Consider the following 19,925-nt stretch of genomic DNA (forward strand, 5'->3'; position numbering starts at 1 on the left):
CTCTGGGCAGAGACTGGGTAGTCCCTGGCAATCTCCTATCTGCCGTCTGGCTTTCTTCCCTTCTGCTCAGGTCTAACTGCGTACTCTAGCAGTGGGAGTTGTCCTACTGTCGGCAAAGCACAGCATTTCCTCGTTAAGATTGAGTCTCTTCCTGATCTTTTCAAATATAAATGTCCTTTGAGAGAAATCCAACGTTGTCACTAATGTTTACCGATCATTTCTTATAGAGCAGAAACTCTGGTCCGTGTTTTATGCTTTATTTTGTTTAATCTTCACAAAACTCAGTGAAGTAAATGCTATTATTCCTACTTTACAGATGAGTAAACTGAAGCCCAAAGAAAGTTGGTAACTTGTCCAAGTTACTAAGCTGGTAATTAGCAAGGGTAGGATTCGAATGTGGTTCTGAGTTCAAAACCTGAGCTTCTCATTGCTATGTAGCAATGTAGAGACTAAAAGCAACTGCAATAATCATTTACTCATTTATTCAATAAGCATGTTTAAGAGCCTACTATGAACTCTTCAAGATTCTCCTCAAGGAGCTATTATTCCATTGAGGAACAAATAAGTTAATGAGATAATTTCAGTTAGTGGTAAGTGATATAAAAATACTAAACAGGGTAATCAGATGGAGAGAAATTTGAGTGAAAGGCTCTTAGTGCGCTGGTCCAGGGTAGCTTTTTTTTTTTCCTTTAATTTTATGGAGAAAATGCTGGAGATGAGACCTGAATAATGAGACAGAATCAGCTTTTGGGAAAGGTTGAAAAACATTCCAGGCAGAGAGAACAGGAATACAGGAGACAGTGTGAGAACATTCCACGCAGGGAGAAGAGCAATGCAGAAATGTTTGAGATAGAGGTCAGTGTGGTGCACTTGAGGAACAGACAGACCCTTGCAGATGCACAGATAGAGGGAAAACCGAAAGAGTCAAAGTTAGACAGATGGGCAGGACTCAAGGCAGAAAAGAGGGGAAAACCATCTACTCTTGGATGTAAATAAAAGTTTCAAGAGGAAAAGGTGAAGAGTCTTGGAAGACAGAAGTTTATATATATACATATATTTCTTTTCAGGGGCTAGACCTGCTCCTAGGAATTCTTAACTTTTGACCCCCAAGGCCCAGAGGTATATACCACAGTTTTGGTTTTAGATATGCATATGCAAACCATTGCATTCCTTAAAACATCTGTTGAACACAAGACAGGAGATTGTCTATAGTACTGACCGCAGTTGGGTCCAGCAAACATTCTTTTTTTTAAATTTCTTTTTAAAAGATTTTATTTATTTATTTGAGAGAGAGAGAGAGAGAGAGAGAGCATGAGTAGGGGGGGAGGGGCAGAGGCGAAGGGAAAAGCAGACTCCCCGCTAAGCAGGGACCGCAATGTGGGACCTGATCCCAGGACCCCAGGATCATGACCTGAGCCAAAGGCAGATGCTTAACCGGCTGAGTCACCCAGGCAAACCTCCAGTAAACATTCTTACAAACAGCTGGGCCTCAGATACTTCCGCCTCTCTGAAAGTTAGTGCTTAGAATTTTTACATTTAGAAGGATATGTAACAAACTGATGGTGGCTGAGGTTAACTCAAAAAGCTGGAAATAAGATTAAATGAATGTTACCTGAGGATTTGAGTACATAAACTGATAAACTATTGCCTTCCTAAGATTATCAAATGGTTCACAAACCAATATTGTAACATTGGTAACATTGGTCTCAATCCTATTGGTCTACCTTGAAATTAATGGATTTCTTTTGAGTCTCAGTACAAAGGTTCAAGTGATCTCAATAATGGACCATGTCTTTTATTCTTTAGCTAAATTCTAGGAGTCCCAATGGGACCCAAGGAAAGTTTCCATACTGTTTTCTTCTAAAATTACTTCAACAAAGTAAGAAATAATTCTGTTTGTTGAATTGTTGTTTAACAAATGAAGTACTCTCCAGGCTGTTTGAATACCTCAACAAAACACTTCAACATATGCCTGAGAAAATGGATTTAGGATTTGATAATATGCTGTGGAAGATGAATTTAGAATGTGGAAGATGAATTTAGAATGTGACTGGGAAAAAAAAAGCTACATTGAAATCTCTTCAAGAACATTGTCCAAACGTGTGTAATTCATGGGCAAACTTGCATTTGCGAAAGCCTATTAATGTCTTTTGCGCACTTGAAACTAGATCCTAAATCTTATATTCTTATCCAGATGTATTTACAATATGTTTTATTTGTTCTTAACTTTATAGGGTTCTTTGTTTTTCTTTCATGATCATTTTCCAATTAGCTCACAAGGCTCTGATTGCATTTTTGGCTTACAGGAGTGTAACTCCTTACTCACTGCATGACTGGAACAATGGGGGAAGAAGACACACTGTTTATATAAAGCATTTGAGAAACAATGATTTCTATGTTCATTATTTGTCTAGCCAAGTATCAATTCCTCAAAATATTTGATTTTTTCCCTACTTCAGAGAATATGTCATCTTGAGTATCAAAAGCCACTAAAAAAATTCTTCATGCGACATGTGTACTTGATTTGCAAATGTAGGAGTAAATTTCAATTGTGGGATGCTTTTAGGTAGATAAATTGGAGATATAAAAACATCTCAATGGAGAAATTGTTTTACTCTTCTAGTAAACTAAAGGATTAGGGTGGTCTATTAACGGCTTTTAAAAAAAATGATAAACCCAGAGCTCTGAGACTAACAGCCTCCTGAAATACAAGTGGAAATCTGGACTCATTTTTAATTTTTTTAAAAGATTTTATTTATTTATTTATTTATTTATTTATTTGAGAGAGGGAGAGAGAGAGCATGAGTGGGGATAGGGGCAGAGGGAGAGGGAGAGGCAGGATCCCCGCTGAGCAGGGATCCCAACTCAGGGCTGGATCCCAGGACCCTGGGATCATGACCTGAGCTGAAGGCAGATGCTTAACTGACTGAGGCACCCAGGCGCCCCTGGACTCATTTGTTTTAGAGTTCATTAGCACTACTTTGTTACTCCCGTATGCCCAGTCACAGATATATCTAGAGTAAGATTTTTAAAATTTCATTCCTCTGTAATTAATAAGAGGATTATTATTACTGATTGCCTTATCAATAAACAATTTTTAAATATTTTTTATTTATAACTTGCCAAATTTGATATGTTACTAAGTTAAATAACATTAATGTAAATGTCAAGCACACAAGAATTGTGATATATCACATGACTCTGCTAACTTATTTCTCAGTGAGGTTAAAAATAAAAGAAATCATTAAATGGAGATTATGGCTGCATAATTTGGGAAAATGAAGATTTTTGTTTTATATTCAAATAAACATTTTTATCTGTATAGTTTTCTTTTATTCTAAAATCTTACATGATCATAAAATTTTAAACAGTACAGAACTAATAAAGTGCACAGCTAAAATTCTCTTTTTATTTCCTTGTCCTCAAACTAGTTTGTAAGAGAGAATCATGGTAACAGTTTGGAGAATATTTTTCCAGATTTAAATGTTTATGTAGACTTACATAAAGATATGCCCTCCCACACACACATATGCACACAAGGCATGTGTAATTTCATATGTGTATACGAGAAATGCAATCATATTACATAGAGTTCTTTTTTTTTAAGATTTTATTTATTTATTTGACAGAGAGAGAGAGAGAGAGAGAGAGAGCACGAGAGCAGGAACACAAGTAGGGGAAGTGGGAGAGGGAGAAGCAGGCTTCCCGCTGAGCAGGGAGCCCGATGCGGGGCTCGATCCCAGGACCCTGGGATCATGACCTGAGCCGAAGGTAGGCACTTAACAACTGAGCCACCCAGGCGCCCCTACATATAGTTCTGCAACTTGATCTTTCACTTATGTTGTAGAAACCCCACCATGTGTGCATACATAGTAATGCTTTACTATTTTCAACCAATGATATTGAAACAATGAGATTCTTTTCCCCCCTCAGTATGGTAAAATTGTAAAAGATTATTAAGGCCTGTCCTTGGGAGGGCACGGACAAATAGGCCCTTTTATAGCCAGTGGGAGGGAATGTCAATAGTGATGAGATGAATAGTTCCGACAGCTTTCCAGGTAATTTTGGCAGTGTATAGCAAAGTCTTGTGTGCCATACCTTTGGCCCAGAAATTCTTTTGCTAGTTATCTAGCTTATAGAAATAATTCCTCATATGCACAATGATACATGGAAAGATATGTTCATTAAAGCAAATTCTGAGTTTAAAAAAAATTGAAAGGATAAAAACCTAATGCTTATCAACATTGTAGAATGGCTAAATTCACTCATATCTGTCCATTTATTTCTCACATTGCACCAATTGGCTGGGCTCCAGCTGTTCCAGACTGGGCTTGGCTGTAGTTCCTGAGTTGGGTTCATATCCTCTTCAAGTGTCTCCCATTCTTTTCGGACCAGTGACCAACTGAGGCATGTTCTTCTCATGGCGAAAGACAGGAGTGAAGAGGGGCCAGCCAATCCACATAAATGCTGTTTAAGTTCTTGTTTATACCAAGTCTGCCAACATCCCATATACCAAAGCAAGTGCCATAGCCACAGCCTACGTGAATGGGCAGGATTCATGCTATTCTCCTCCAGCCTGTGGAGGAGGTCAAGGGGGAGGGAGTGACCATTTGCAAATAATCTAATGACATCTATTATGTTAATAATCTAAACTATTTTAGGCAGATCTGACAGGTTTCCAGTAAATTTTAGATACAAGGAAGTTCAATCCAGTCTGGTTGAATTTCATGCCTCAATGCCACAGTCAGTTTATTGTTTCTGCCCTGCTCTTGTGCCTCCCACTTCAGATTTACCCAGGGCAACGATCTCTCTGTTTGCTCTCTTTCTTTTCTCGGTGTCTCTAGTATGGAAGAAGATGGAATAGGGCAAGTGTCTTTAACTTAGCAGGTCACCTCAATTCTGCATGTCGCTTGGCAGTCTCTGAGTCTCTGGCTAAGACTGGCTGGCTGCTGATGCAAACATTCAGTGTTGGCTCTATTGTGGGATGCGAGAGCTCCCTTTGAGATTTCCTTATTGCAGGGTTTTCTAATATGAGATTCTTTCTAATTTAACTTTCTTGAAACCATTCAGTTTGTGCTCCTGGAAGTTTATCCCACAGCTTCTTGATGCTCTTGATACCTTACAAAGTGCCCAGCCTTCTTGGACATATGTGTTACCAGCAAGATATTTCCTGTTCAACTACCTTTTGCAATGTCCCCTTGACCTTGATACTTTCACACACCTCTGGAAGTCTCACCATCGAAGCCCCTGTCTGCTTGCTGCCTTCTTTCCTTAGTCCCTTTCCCTTGTTGAAATAGGTAGATTAGCATGTGTATTGCTTAAGCAAAAGTCCAACTGAGGAAGGAGATGATAATTCCACACTACTGCAGGCACCCCCAGGTTCTAATGTGGTTCCCCGAGTGCCCTCTTGACTTGGTTTGGGGTGAAGTTAGGGGGCACCATCCCCCAGCCCAATGACTCCTTACTCCCATACACCTCTGGCTCTTTCTCTTTATTTAGGCTGGAGGTAAGAAGGAATGGGGAAAGGAAGATGAATTCAGGTAGCTGAAACTTGGTTGGGTTTGGAAGAGCCAGGTCTATTGCTTTTAAATAAGTCTTAGAGTCTGGCTCAACTTTGTTTTTTATTCTTCTAAAAATGTCACTTTTTCATTGTCAGCATTGGGTCTTAAGAGTCAGTTCTAAGGAAACGGGAAAAATTCCATTCAATTTCATATTACATAGTATATGTGAAATGGATTTCCAGTCAAGAGCAGCCATGCTACTAGGGAAATTGTTCATCCTGCAGGATATAACTTGGGTACCATCGAAAAGATCCTGTATTGGTTAAAAACACACACTCTTAGGGGCTCCTGGGTGGCTCAGTCATTTGAGTGTCTGACTCTTGATCTCAGCTCAGGTATGGATCTCAGGGTCAGTGAGTTCAAGTCCCACGGTGAAAAAAATACACACTCTTAATATTCTAAACTGATGGGAGCATAGGGGTAAGTGTTGTTTCCATAAGGACTAAACCAAGAGAATATCTCAATCTCTTCTATTTTCAATTCAGCTGTCAGGCAACCTGTGTCTTGGGTAGAATTGGGTAGATAATTGTAACCATCTTGAGATGCAAAGTGCAAGGATATTACTTATACTCACCATATATATAGGACCAGCTGTAGCCTTCCCAGTAGAAAAACTCATATCAAAATAAAGATATTGTTTATATTGTGAATAACATTACTAACTCTGAGCTAGACTTTTGGCTGCTTATCATGATGGAGAGGAATAAGGGGTGCTGGAATGAAAGAAATCCACATTATAACCCTGATCTACCCTACTTTCTAGCTCTGTGATTTTAGGTGGTTAACCTTTCTAAATTCAGTGTCTGCATCTGAAAATGATGAATCCTAATAACTACCAGATGGCATCATTGTGGATAAATGGTGCAGTGTATATAAAGTTCTTAGCACACGGTATGTGCTTAACAAATGGTTACTATTATTATTTATAAAAGTAAGATAGCAGATAACTGATTGAGTTAGTAGGGCATGTACATGCTTGGCTAGACAATATCTGCTACTGTCTCCTAGTAACTTAGACTTCAGAAATTGTTTGAAAAGCCATCTCTTTTTACAAGTCTTAATTTTTAAGAACCTACAATTAATATTGATTATTTTTTAATGCACTAGACTCTAATTGACTATCTGGCCAAAACTAAAAAAGAGAAAATAAAAAATTCTATATTTGGTGAAGCAATTCCCAGGAAAGGTGGTCTTGGATGACGATCAACATATACTGATTTTCAATGTTATGATTGTTTCCATTTTTCATTATTTCCCTGTGTTCATTCCAATGCACACACACATACCACATCAGTCAGTGTAGTTTCTTCCACAAGTTACCAATTCAAGGATGACTAGCTCTTTGTATAATACAGTTGCTTAGTGGGAATGCATGGATTCAAGCATAATGAAGAAGCACCTCACAGCTTTGCTTGGGTTATGTTTTTTATACTTTAGCAAATTCAGTACCCAAGGAACACATGTGCCCTAGCATCACAGAACTTGTTCCTCATGGCCTGCCATTATCAAGTGATTGTCCAAAGTCATTTTTGATGTTTGGCATTTATCTTTACAGGAAGCAACCTATATTACGTTGGGAAGACCCTGAGATTTGAAACCTGTGGTAGAAGTCACCAGCTGTCCACTCAAATTTACTCTTCCCACATTTACCAAGCTCCCCCACAGTTAAGTGTGCTCAAGTGACACTTTCTCTAATGCAACTTGAGTAGGAATAATGAATATCACTCTAAACCTGGCCTATACAACTCCCTAGTATGTTCTTTCATGTTCTTTCCTACATACAATGGTAAGGATCTAGAGGGTTATGGAGCCACAGGTGGAAGGTGTTTAGGCCACTGGATGACCACATAGAGCAGAGCTACTCCAGTGACGCCTGGGACTCTTAAGCGGATATGTGAATATCTATTGTGTTAAGCCACCAAAAGTTTGGAGGTTAGTGTCACTGCAATGTAATCAAACCAGCACATAATCAAATAGAGTTATATCCAAATCTGATATTTAATTTTTATTAGATACTTAGTATTAGGCTATTGACTTATCCTCTGTGAGCCTGTTATTTTGTGCAAAATATGGATATAAAAATAGCTACATCACAAATTGTTATTAGAATTTTAGATGAGGTATATAAACCACCTAAGTTAAAGGTTTATAAAGTCATTTTTTCTTTTGTGTTGCACCTAAGAGCACAGCATTGGATTAATCATAGTCCTTGGCCATGAAGCACTCTTATCACTGACTGATGAACTTGTTTAGTTGTTTGCTTATTTGTTCATAATTACTTATTTATTTTAAAAAATACAACAACCACTTAAGGATTCACCACTCAATATAAGAACCAGAATTTTACTTGCAAAGTCCACTTTGGCCACTCCATATGGGGTAGGTCACAGTTATCTAGCATAGGTAGATGTCAGGCTATAGAAGAAGATCCTGGTTCTTGGGTTGTAGGGCTTTTAATCTGTACAGTTAATGATACTCCAGCTCCTCTTCCAATGTGATTAGAATCAAAAGTAAAATAGCCAAGTGACATAGCAGAACTTTTAGTCCAGCCCTGTCTCGCTGGTTGAGTCTTCTTAGTAGATCGTACCATCAACCTCTCTCCTGCAGTGATCAGGAGGTCAAGTTCCCAATCTATCACTTGTAGCTGTATGATGATGTGAGTGAATGGCAGAATTTGCTGCCTGACATGAGTGTCCATGTTTCCAGAATCACCAGTCCATCATGGGGCATAATCAGGGTGCTGTGGTCTAAGCCTTGAGGTTAACTAGAATCAGTGTCATGTTAAGTATTTAACCAATGCTGGTTTCCATGGTGCTTTGCAGGAGGCCAGCTCCACTTCTGGGAGATCAGCTTGTAGTGGATTGGTCTTTGAAAGTTAATCTTTACGTCTCGATCCTATTCATCTAAATTTTTCTCAGCACTTGGTAATTGCTAAACATTAGCATTAGCATTTTCATTATTTTGCCAGTCAAAATGGTCTAAAATGGTATCTTACATTGTAATTTGTATTTTCCAGATATCTGATGAAACTAAATCCTTCTTTGTATATGTATTGGCAATATGTTTCCTTTACCTCCAAGTGCTTGCTTGTGCATTTGACCATTTGTTATTGTGTTATTTGTGCTTTTCTTATGACTTCCAAATGTTCTTTATATGTTGTTATTAATCTTGTATTGGTTATACATATTAAAAATATCTTCCAGTTTAATATGAATTTTCTTTTTTCTTTAATGTGTCTTCTCATTAACAAAGTAGTCTTGATTTTAATATAGTTAAATTCATCCATTTTTTTTTTTCCACCCACATTGGCACATTTTGTGTTTTAAGAAATCCTTCTCTCCCTTAAGGCCAGAAAGAAATTCACCTATATTTCTCACTAAAATGTTCACTTTTGACATTGAAATCTTTAATCCATCTGGAATTGATTTTTGTGGGGCTGACAGAAATCTAATTTTACTTTTTCCTATATGGATAACCAGTTTGTGGTGGTTTATCTATTACATCATTGGTAATCTCTGGAATTTGGGTTTGATATTCTATGGGTTAAACTCATGCATGGCACAGAATGGACCACACATCCTTTATTCCCTGAGACAAAGTCTCCATCAATACTCTAAGAGGGGGAAGCTTGTCTCCTCACCAAGGCTTTTGTTTTTTCTTTAGAGAACCCAGTTTAACTTTTTTTCTTGCATTTTTCTTCGTGGCGAAATTATTTGATTTGCTTTGCTCTAAGCCATTTCTCTTAAAGACGTTCTTTCAGGGTGATTTTCCAGGAATCTGGCCATATATTATTGCCCCCAAAACCTCCCTCCCTGATCGTAATCAGTGACTAAAGATGAAGCATGTGTGCCTCGAGTGTCGCATCTCCCTCCATGGAGGTTTCATCAATGACATTCCAGGGTCATTTTGACACTTCAAGGCTTGAGCGTTCTGCAAAGTTGGGGAAGGACACACTGGGTCGGGAATGAAAAACTGCTGAGGTGGTATTGTCTCCACCGCATCTGTGTGCCCAGTAGAAGTGTGGGGTGGTGTTTAGTGAGTTCTGTGGCCTTATTGATGAAATTCAGATCTCTGTGGATAGCAAGAACTAGTGGTTTTCTATGGCAGTTCTTTTCAAGGAGAGGTTCATTGTCAGGAAGAAGTAAAAATATTCCTTGACAAAGTTAGCACATAGTCTTGTTTTGGTAAACCTTTGAGTCACATAAATACTGGCCATTTTTTTTTCTGAGATTTCATTTATTATGTGAAAGGACAATAGGCCACAAAGATGACTCAAAAGAAGGCAGCGCCCCCCTAGCCTTACCCACAACAAACCTAGCTCCATCTTCCCTTCAAAGTCTTCCTTGAATATGGTGCTCTGATCACTGGCCATTTTTTTTTTTAATCAAAGTCCATTGTTGGGTGCCTGGGTGGCTCAGTGGGCTAAGTGTCTGCCTTCGGCTGAGGTCGTGATCTCAGTATCATGGAATGGAACCCCACGTTGGGCTCCCTGCTCAGCCAGGAGCCTGCTTCTCCCTCTCCCTCTGCACCTCGCCCCCCGACCCCCGGCACACACTCTCTCTCTCTCTCAAATAAATAAACAAAATATATTTTTTAAAAAGTCTATTCTTAATATTTTTAAAATATATTTTACTGAATAAGTTGCTTAAGAAGAAGTTTCCCAGGAACACGACCGCAATCTCTCATTTTTATTTAACAGACTTTTGCACAACTGCCAAATAGAATTGATATCATGCTGGATAAGGAAGGTACTATAGAAACCCTATAACAGAGAAAGAAAACACTTTTTTTTTTTCTGTGCTTCAGAAGGGAGAAACCATCCCACTCTATTATCTGCAATTCTGATTCAGCATACATTCCTCCAACTGATTCTGCAAACCAGTGTTGCTGTTGAGTCAGAGTCTGTGGTGAAACCGGAGGCCCAAACCAACAGCGCAGTTCCTTAAAGCCACTTCACAATGACACACTGCTGACAAACACACGCAGTTGCTTTGGAACAACAGGCTTGTAGATCCTTGCCAGAACTCCTAGTAACAGTGCAACACATAATTTGTCTAAGAAGTGTTTAAATAAAGAGTTGCTGAAATCTTATTTTCAAGGTTCCAGAATATAATCTTGTGAGTACAGTTTTCTGAATGGTGGTGAAATAGTCTAGTTTTGTAGTTGCTATGGGTCTGAGAAAAGCCTGTTCAATTCATTTCAACTCCAGTTGCTGAATACCTAATAAACAATAGGTTGATTATACAGACTTTATTGAGCACCTATTATATACAAGGCACTGTGCTGGGGAGGTGATGAGAAGCCATTCTGCTGCTTTTATAAGGAGACTAAACACTTCTTGGCAGCAAGCAATAAAAATCCTCTACTTGAAGCAAATGGATTTAGTAGAAGAATTTCAGGAGATCATAAAATCAGAATTATTTTCTCTTGTCATTTATAACGTCCATAAGAGCAAGTAGCCATATAGACAAAATTCATATAACCACTAATGACTTAAACGTACACTTGTCATTGTACATCTGTCCTTCTCTCCATATATTTATTCGTGTAAGATGTATGACAAAATAAACATTAAAAGTTTATAAAAACAATTTTGACTATATGCATCCTTGTTTATACCTTTCAGAAGCCAGATAAAAAATTTGAGAAAACATAAGTAATGGTATATAAATGTTATCACCTTTGAAATAACCTGAGTAATATTACTAAAGATCTAGAGAGCAGGGGACATGTGTAGAAAATTAGTCTTTTGTTTTTTTATTCTGTGAAAAAAAACTGTTGATTTGTACTGCATATTAAGCATTTATATTTGGTGTTTTTCAGAGTTAATGAGATTGTTAGATAGGAACAACTGAATAAAGTGTTGAAATAGTCAATATGCTGGAATTTATAGTTTTGATAAATCCCATAACTGGCAATGGAGTGCAAAAGGACTACCTAGCCAAGGCTTCAAACTCAAGATACTTATTGAAAATGTCCTCAAATGCAATGAAAGTGTTTTACAATATTTTTTTAAAATGTAGTAGAAAGACAAGGCTTAGGAATGATAGAAATCAATGTATGATATATGACATAACCTAATGTAATGTATAGTATAATAGATATAATACATAATATAGAGATTGTATAATATAGTATATATTATATACTTTACATTTATTATATAAGTATATATGTGTGTTTATATAATACCCATTATATATATATGTGTGTCTATATAAATGTCGATCTACATACATCAATCCAGAGGCCCAAAATGCAGTACAGTTTGGCCATTTGGCAAAAATCTGTAGCATTCTTTTTTTTTTTTTTAAAGATTTTATTTATTTATTTGAGAGAGAGAGAATGAGAGATAGAGAGCACGAGAGGGAAGAGGGTCAGAGGGAGAAGCAGACTCCCCGCTGAGCAGGGAGCCCGATGTGGGACTCAATCCCGGGACTCCAGGATCATGACCTGAGCCGAAGGCAGTCGCTTAACCAACTGAGCCACCCAGGCACCCAATCTGTAGCATTCTGTATGCTTGTGTTATTGTAGTGACTGCTACTCTGTCCTCCCCTGTTATAAGAATGACTGTGCCTCAAAATCCCAAAAGCTTCTGATTGATTGAGATTTGGCCACAGTCCGGCACTGGTTGAACTGGAGTCTGGTCCACAGTTGGAGGTAGGCATTTGCAAGCCAGGAATTATATTTCCACCAAATTTAAATATAAGGAGGACAAGGTAATTCCCCCACAAGAAATTGGGGGACAACTGAGAAGAGAGATAATGTTGGGAACTGCCTACTGCAGGCAAGGTGGACATTGTCATGTTGCATAGAGAAGGAAGATGAGAACAAATAAGGGGCCATCGATTCAAAGATGAATTAGAAGACCATTACTGTTGGTGAAAAATGAGGTAACAATGAAGGACCCTCTAAGAATACACAGAAAGTGAAATAGGATGGCCATGGAGAGTTAAACCATGAAACGAGCACTTGAGGTTTGATGGGGCAGAGACAGGCAGGGTTACATAAAAGACAGTTGCTGTCCAGGCCAGTTAGACAGGACTGAAACCTGATTGAAGGCATTACCTTATCAAAGGAAAGAACGTGTCATTCAGAAGGGATGTTGGCCAAAAAGAAAGAAGACAGACACAAGCCAGAGAAACGAGGGCCCTGTTTAGATGGTATAAACATCCATTTTTTCACAGGCAGATGCCTCCTTATCCTGGAATCAGACACACTGGAGTCATTAAACATTCCAATCACCAGAGTTGACTACAAGAGATCCAGTTCTTTGCCTACTTAGATACCTTCTGATAAATTGGCTTCCATGTGACTTTTCTACTGGGAAAGAAGATGCAACAGAAATAGTTTGTCTATTTCTCTTTTTAAACATATACCCCGGGTTCTACATCCAAATCAGCACAAGTCATCATCGCAAATGTAATCAACTCTGAGAAATTGATAAGACCAAGTTTATGAGTAACTTTTAAGAGAGGAGTCTCAGAGAAGTGATGGTTGGGTAAAGCCAGACTTCAGGGGGTTAAACCATGAAAACATCTTAATAATAACACTCTTGTATACTTTTGTGGTGTCTTAAAGTTTTCAGAACACTTTCACTTATTTATCTCATTTCACTATTTTGTGAGGGAAGCAAGAATTTCAAAACTCACTTGAAAGTAAGGATTCTGGCCTTTCGAGATTATATAATTTTCAGGTGAGTGATGTGGAGAGAGAGCTATTTCTTCTACCATTTTGTTTTCCCTTTGGTCTACACTTCCTGTAATTTCTTAAGTATTGTGCTGATTGTAAAAGGTGGGTGAGACACTGTTCTGGCCCTCAAAGAGCAGGAGGAGCTACAAAGCTGCATGCTTACAAAATTTATTTTGTATTTAAGCCTTAAGAGGGATCAATTCAGTCATCTACTAACCCAGTCTAAGCACAAGAACTGTCATGGGAAATACACCGATAAGAACTTGCCCTCATCAACCTTTCAAATATGGAAGGTACTGGGTGTCTACTTTCTGTTTGCTTTGAGGCTGAGGGGCTTGGAACTCTATAAATTATTGAATGTGTATGACTACACACAGTGCCAGGGACATTGTATGAATTATTTCGTAAAATTCTCTTAACCACTTGATAAGGGAAATTTGTTAAATGAAAATCTCTTGAGAAGATTCTCAGCTCACTTATCATCTTCTTTGCAGATGTGTCTTTCCCCAGACAAACTATAAACTCCATGAGGGCAGTGGCTAGCTGTCCTGCCCACAGCTGTAGTCTCAGAAGCTAGCAAGGAAGGTACTCCATAATATTTCTTGAATTGAATGGAAAGAACTTGTCTTTTAGAGATAAATAGCTAAATAAAGTTCCCAGTTTCTAGAGATTGCAAGTGGTGAATCAAAGATTCAAACAAAAATCCAAATGAATCCAGAGTCTGTATTTACTTGTTGATCTGAATCTTATCTCTCTGTATATCGAGTGATAGTATTTTTTGCTCAAGCTCAACTCAGAGTTATATAACCACGAATATCCATTTCGATTATGCTAACAATTTACCTAATCTTCTGTTAAGACAGACAAAACTAAGCTTTGAATAAAGATCAAAATGGTGATTTAAAGAAAGATTATAAAACAGATAGAAACCCAAGATGCATGTATTTATATATATATATATTCATAGATTTACATATATATGCATGTGTATATTTATATATGTGTTCACATGTATTTTATTTATATAAATATATGTGCATAGATAAGTATGTATATATTTATATGTACATGTATATATATTTTTATATCTGTGTATTGTATGTATGTGTGTATGTGTATAAAACCAACATTTAGGGGGTGCCTGTGTGGCTCAGTTGGTTAAGTGTCTGACTCTTGGTTTCAGCTCAGGTCATGAACTCGGTTGTGGGATTGAGTCCTGCATCGGGCTCCACACTCAGCATGGAGTTTGCCTGAGATTATTTCCCTCCCTCTCCCTCTGTCCCTCCCCCTATTCACACTCTCTCTCTAAAATAAACAAATAAATCTTTAAAAAAGTATAAAATATATAAAAATATGAGGAAGAAAATAGACTTATTTAATTTTACCACCACCCCAAAATATATTTTGCACACACATCTAAATTTACATTAGCTGCATTATTTCCTTTTCACTTTTATTCTTTTTCTCTTTTTGATCTTTATTTTCTTATCTTCATTGTTTGGCTTTAAAGGAAAGGTCTTGGCTGCTTACTCACCAGCTCACTCACAGCCCTGAGACAATGTGTCCACAGCACTCTGGCATTTGGGTCACACAACTTTGGACCTCTTCTGCCAACAAAGAAACATTTTCTAGAAGAAGGAGGAAAGAGATATTTCCATGTTTCTCTCTTGCTGACTTCCCTTTTTAAGAACCTTTCTTTCTCTATGTAAAGAAATTCCCAAATGAACTCTGTGCTTAGGAAACATGAAACGCTCTTTTAAAAACTTTCCTCATATTTAGAAAAAAATATTTCTTCAAATTAAGCAAGAATTTTCCCTTTAATTTCAATTTCTAGCAGAGGAATAGAGCAGATTCCACATCTTCTTTTCCTGAGCAATTTTTGCAAAATGAATTTCTGATAGCTCTGGGGATTCCTTAACTTCTTAATTAATTAGTAGATGGAACCTTAGAAAGTTGCTTTAAAAATAGTTCGAAAAATATTCTATATTCTGCCTCCACAAAAAGTTAAAAGTGATGATGTCACTTATGAAAGAATAGTTAATTGAACAGTAACTAGAAAGAAAATAATCCCCACTCTCCTGCGGGACATAATCATGTGAAGATTTAAACAGAACAAGTAATATCTTCTCTGACTTCCCTCACCAGTTCTAATCCCTTATTTATGTATGTATGTATTTACTTATTTAATTTTATTTTAAAGATTTTATTTATTTATTTGAAAGAGAGAGAGAGAATGCACGAGCAGGCAGAAGGCCAGGGGCAGAGGGACAAGCAGACTCCCCACTGAGCAGAGAGATCTACATGGGGCTCCATCCCAGGACCCTGAGATCATGACCTGAGCCAAAAGCAGACGCTTAACCAATTGAGCCACCCAGATGCCCCTCTAATCCCCTCATTTAGAAACCGTTACAGCAATATCTGCTTCTCATTTAACTCATCTGTTCTAGTTGCAACTATCCATTTATTCACTTAATTTACAAATATTTATTGAGCATTCTGCTCTATGTGAGGCATTGTTCTAGGCACAAGGGTTACAGCAAGAAGCAGTACAGGCAAAGTCCCTGTTCTCACTGTTTTTCTCCTTTTGGGGGAGACAACAGAAAGTAAAGAAAATAATTTTAGGTAGTGATTAGAGCTTTAAAGAAAATAAAAAGGGGTAATGTGAAGGAAAGAGAATGTGATAGAGGTCTACCTTAGATATGATGTATTTTTGCAATCACTGTGTAACATGTGACCTGCATACTTTGTGGTTTAAACCAATGGCCATTTAAATTTTTCACAATTCTTTGGGTTGACTGGGGTCAGCTGGGTAGTTTTCCTGTTCCACATTGTGAGTTGTGTTTACAGATGTGGCTACATTCAGTGGGGAGATCTGCTGGTCCTGCTGTGATCATCATGGCCCCTCACTTTCCCTGGTCTCTCTCCAGGTGGGCTCCTTTATTTAGTGGTCTAGGCCAATGTTCATCACTCCTTGATGGCTAGCTTCCAGGAGCAAGGGTGGAAGCTGACAGACCTTTTAAAGTTTGAGTCCAGACCTGGCACAGTGTCACTTTCAATACAGTCTATTGGTAAAAGCAAGTCACAAGGTCATCCATATTCAAGGGGAGGGAAGTAAATGCCACTTTCTGAGGAATAACATAGTAAAGAAATGGGACTATTTCTAATTCATCAGAAGGTATATGATTATTTGATTATTAACTTGTTTTACTAGACTTTAAATTCTAAGAACACAGAGATAATATCTATTGTTGCTCATTGTTGCTACACAGGTGTCTAGCACTGATACCAAAAATGAATGACAATGTCAAAGATTTTATTTATTTATTTGACAGAGAGAGAGAGAGACACCGAGAGCAGGAACACAAGCAGGGGGAGTGGGAGAGGGAGAAGCAGGCCTCCCACAGAGCAGGAGCCCCAATGCGGGGCTCTATCCAAGGACCCTGGGATCACGACCTGAGCCGAAGGCAGACGCTTAACGACTGAGCCATCCAGGTGCCCCATGAATGACAATGTCAATAAATGGCAGGAAAGGATGAGGAAAGCAGATATTTGATTAATGTTACCTCCTCCCCATCTTGTAATCATGAAAGGCACTACATTATGAATCACAGAATTTTTTCTCCTTGAACTTTAATAAGACTTTGATGCAGTGACTCCGGTAGCTTTTACCAATCAAAGTCCTTATGCATTATATGTGTATCTCTTTTGACAGGATCCTCAGAGAAGACTTTAGGGAGGTAGAATGAGCTGGGCTTGGAACGATATGTAAGATTTGGAAAGATAGAAAAAAGACCTCCATGGTCAATAGTGTTCCTTTAGATGAATTAGAACAAGGTGTTCCCTCTTAACAGATAAATATTTAAAAAAAAAACAAACCACCCAACTAACAAAAAGACAATATCCCTCTTCTGGATGGATACATTCCCTTGGGTTTGTGAGCAGAAAGGAACATATGTGTGAAGAAAAAGGAGCCCCTTTCTTCAGGCAGGTATACTCCTGGTCCAGGGAATATAGCTTAACTTAATGTTTTTATGGGTTGCACAAACTTCCCATAAGTATAGGGCAACTGTGAGATGGTATTTGGATAGGAGCAATCACAGGGAAACATAAAGGTTATTCTTGAGTCCTTCATTCTCAATTCTAGAGCTCCCCTTTCTTATAAGCAATGGTATGTCAGGTTGAAGATTCATACCTACAATGCTTTATTTTAGGACCAGTTGATTCTATCCTGTTATCAGCTGGGTTACAATGATGACTAGCAAGTATCCAACAATGATTACGATTCTTCCATGTCAAAACCACCATGTGAAGATTGAAAGCGCCAATCGACCAGATGTTTTGTCTACATCATGCCAAACTACTAGTTAGACTAAATCAACACCTCTCATCCCCTTTAATTGTCTTGCCAACATGTAGAGGAAGCCCTAATCAATGGAAAGAACAGAAGTCCAGCATTTTTGTCTGTGGAAGCCAAGGAGATAAAATTAGCCTGTTGATAGATGCTTTCACTTTTCAGCCAGATGTTGGGGCATTATAACCATAATAATATATACAATATATGAATTTGCATCAGGAGGCCTGGAACTCTCTGGTATCTCTATGCTCTAATATAATAGATAAACCTTTGTAATACACATCTTGCTAAAATTCTGTTTTCTTCATGACTTGAATCCTGTAATACGCCCACTACCTTTAGGAAGGATTTTAGTCTGATATTCAAGATCCTCAGTCTAACTACTACCTCCCCCTGATCCCACTATATCCTTAGGTTTTACATGTTATAAGTCAGGGTTTCTCAACCTTGATATTATTGACATTGTGGGCAAGATAATCCTTTGTCGTGGGGGTTGTCCTACGCCCTGTAAGATGCTTATCAGCCTCTTTGATCTCTACCCCCCCTTTGTTTCCTGTGTCACACTCTATCCCTCAATGCATGTGGTTCTTCCACCTTGATAAAATTTTTTTTGGGAAGTGGGGTGGATAATGTGTCAGTGCAGTATTTTCTTTACTACCAAGAGCCAGGGGAGAAATAGGAGGAGGAGGAGAGGCCAAAGAGGCAAGGAAAAGGAGAAAGAGCACGGACTCTAGGTACTAATTATTTCAAGCCCATCATACTAACAGGACAAAGACTGATTGCTCTATGTCACTTTATACCTCATGAAATGGTGTAACACCCGTGCCAGACCATATACCAAGGTGGAGTCTTTTATTTGGTCTTCTTCAAAATCCCAGGGAGTTTCAGTCATTCACCACAGATAGCCCTGATAACAAAAGGATGAGCCATGATCAATGAAAGTCAGGCTGTCCATCGGTCTCTCCTATATGCTATGCTAACGTTTATAATTATTTAGGAGATATTATTCTTGAGATAATTTGCTTTGGTTTCATCTCCCTGTTATTGCAAGATGGATCACCTGGAGAAAAAGCTAATTGAATTCCCATCTTCCCTGTGTATTTCCATTCCAGGGCTTTCATTTGCTTTTAATGACTTTCTCAGGCCTTCCTCCTGAGAGTGAGACCTTCCAGGGCTGAGCTCAGCCCGAACATGAAACTTTTGGGAAAGGGTTAGGAAAGTCTGTTCGGCTGTTTTGTCAAAGGGGGAAAAAAGATATAAAGTACCTCTTCTCCCATTCCCAAAATCACTTCTTGTTTGGGCTTTCAAATTAGCATGTGGTCAGACCTTTATGAGAAAGTCCAGAATTAGTTTAAAAAGACTCTTCCCTCCTCTCCCCTTACTGAGCAGAGTCATGAGCATGAAGCACACTGCTCATCAGATGGTTGATGAACTTGTGAAAGAATGGCCTGCACAGAAAGCTTGTCATCCATGGCCGCTTTGGGTTCTCATTTAGGTCTTTCTCCTTCATTTTTCCTTTGACACTCTCCTCTGCAGGGTCTTCTCCAGGTTTGCTATTCATTCTATAAAACTCCCTGATTAGCACCCAACCAGGGGTTCATTCATTCATCCATTTGAATAGATTTTTAATTCCTATGAAGTGCTAGATTTGATGCTCTGAGTTTTCTTTCATTTATTCACCACAATGGCCCTTTGAAGCATGTATCATCATCACCAATTTACATAAAAGTAACCCAGCATGTGGTCAGAAGAAGTAAACTACCCTTGGAAATTAATGTTGTAAGTATAGAACAGATTCAACCCACAGGTTGATCTGTTTGCAAAGCTCATGCTTTTGCTTTTCACCATCATAAATCATTGCTTCCCGTAAAGCTGGGAGAACTTGGTTATGTTAAATTACAAAAGGAAAGGTTGGAGGAACTTGGGATATTGAGCCTAGCCAAAAGAGCTGTCAGGTCTTTGATTAACTTGATGTGGAAAAGGGATAAATGGGGGCTGTGGGTTCCTGAATGAAGAAAGCCACAGGGGGAAAGATTTCAGGTCAAAATATGGAACGACTTCATAAGAGTTGGAACTATCCAACAGAAGAATGCACTCCTCCAGAGAGAAGGGAGTGCCCCATAATTTTAGGAGTGCAAGCATGGGCTCTATAATCACTTGGCAAGGCTGTAGTATTATAGGGAAGATTCAGGCAGCTGATGACCTGGTGAATATTGAGCTTGGCCCTCTGAGTTGTGATTCTGTGATACCCTGGCCTTAATACCATGAATTTATCTGACCTAGAATAGGTTTCTTTTTTTTTTTTTTTTTAAGATTTT

Source organism: Callorhinus ursinus, unplaced genomic scaffold (genome assembly GCF_003265705.2).
Source record: "Callorhinus ursinus isolate GAN/ISIS: 27379988/994484 unplaced genomic scaffold, GSC_fseal_2.0 scaffold21, whole genome shotgun sequence".
NCBI lineage: Eukaryota > Metazoa > Chordata > Mammalia > Carnivora > Otariidae > Callorhinus > Callorhinus ursinus.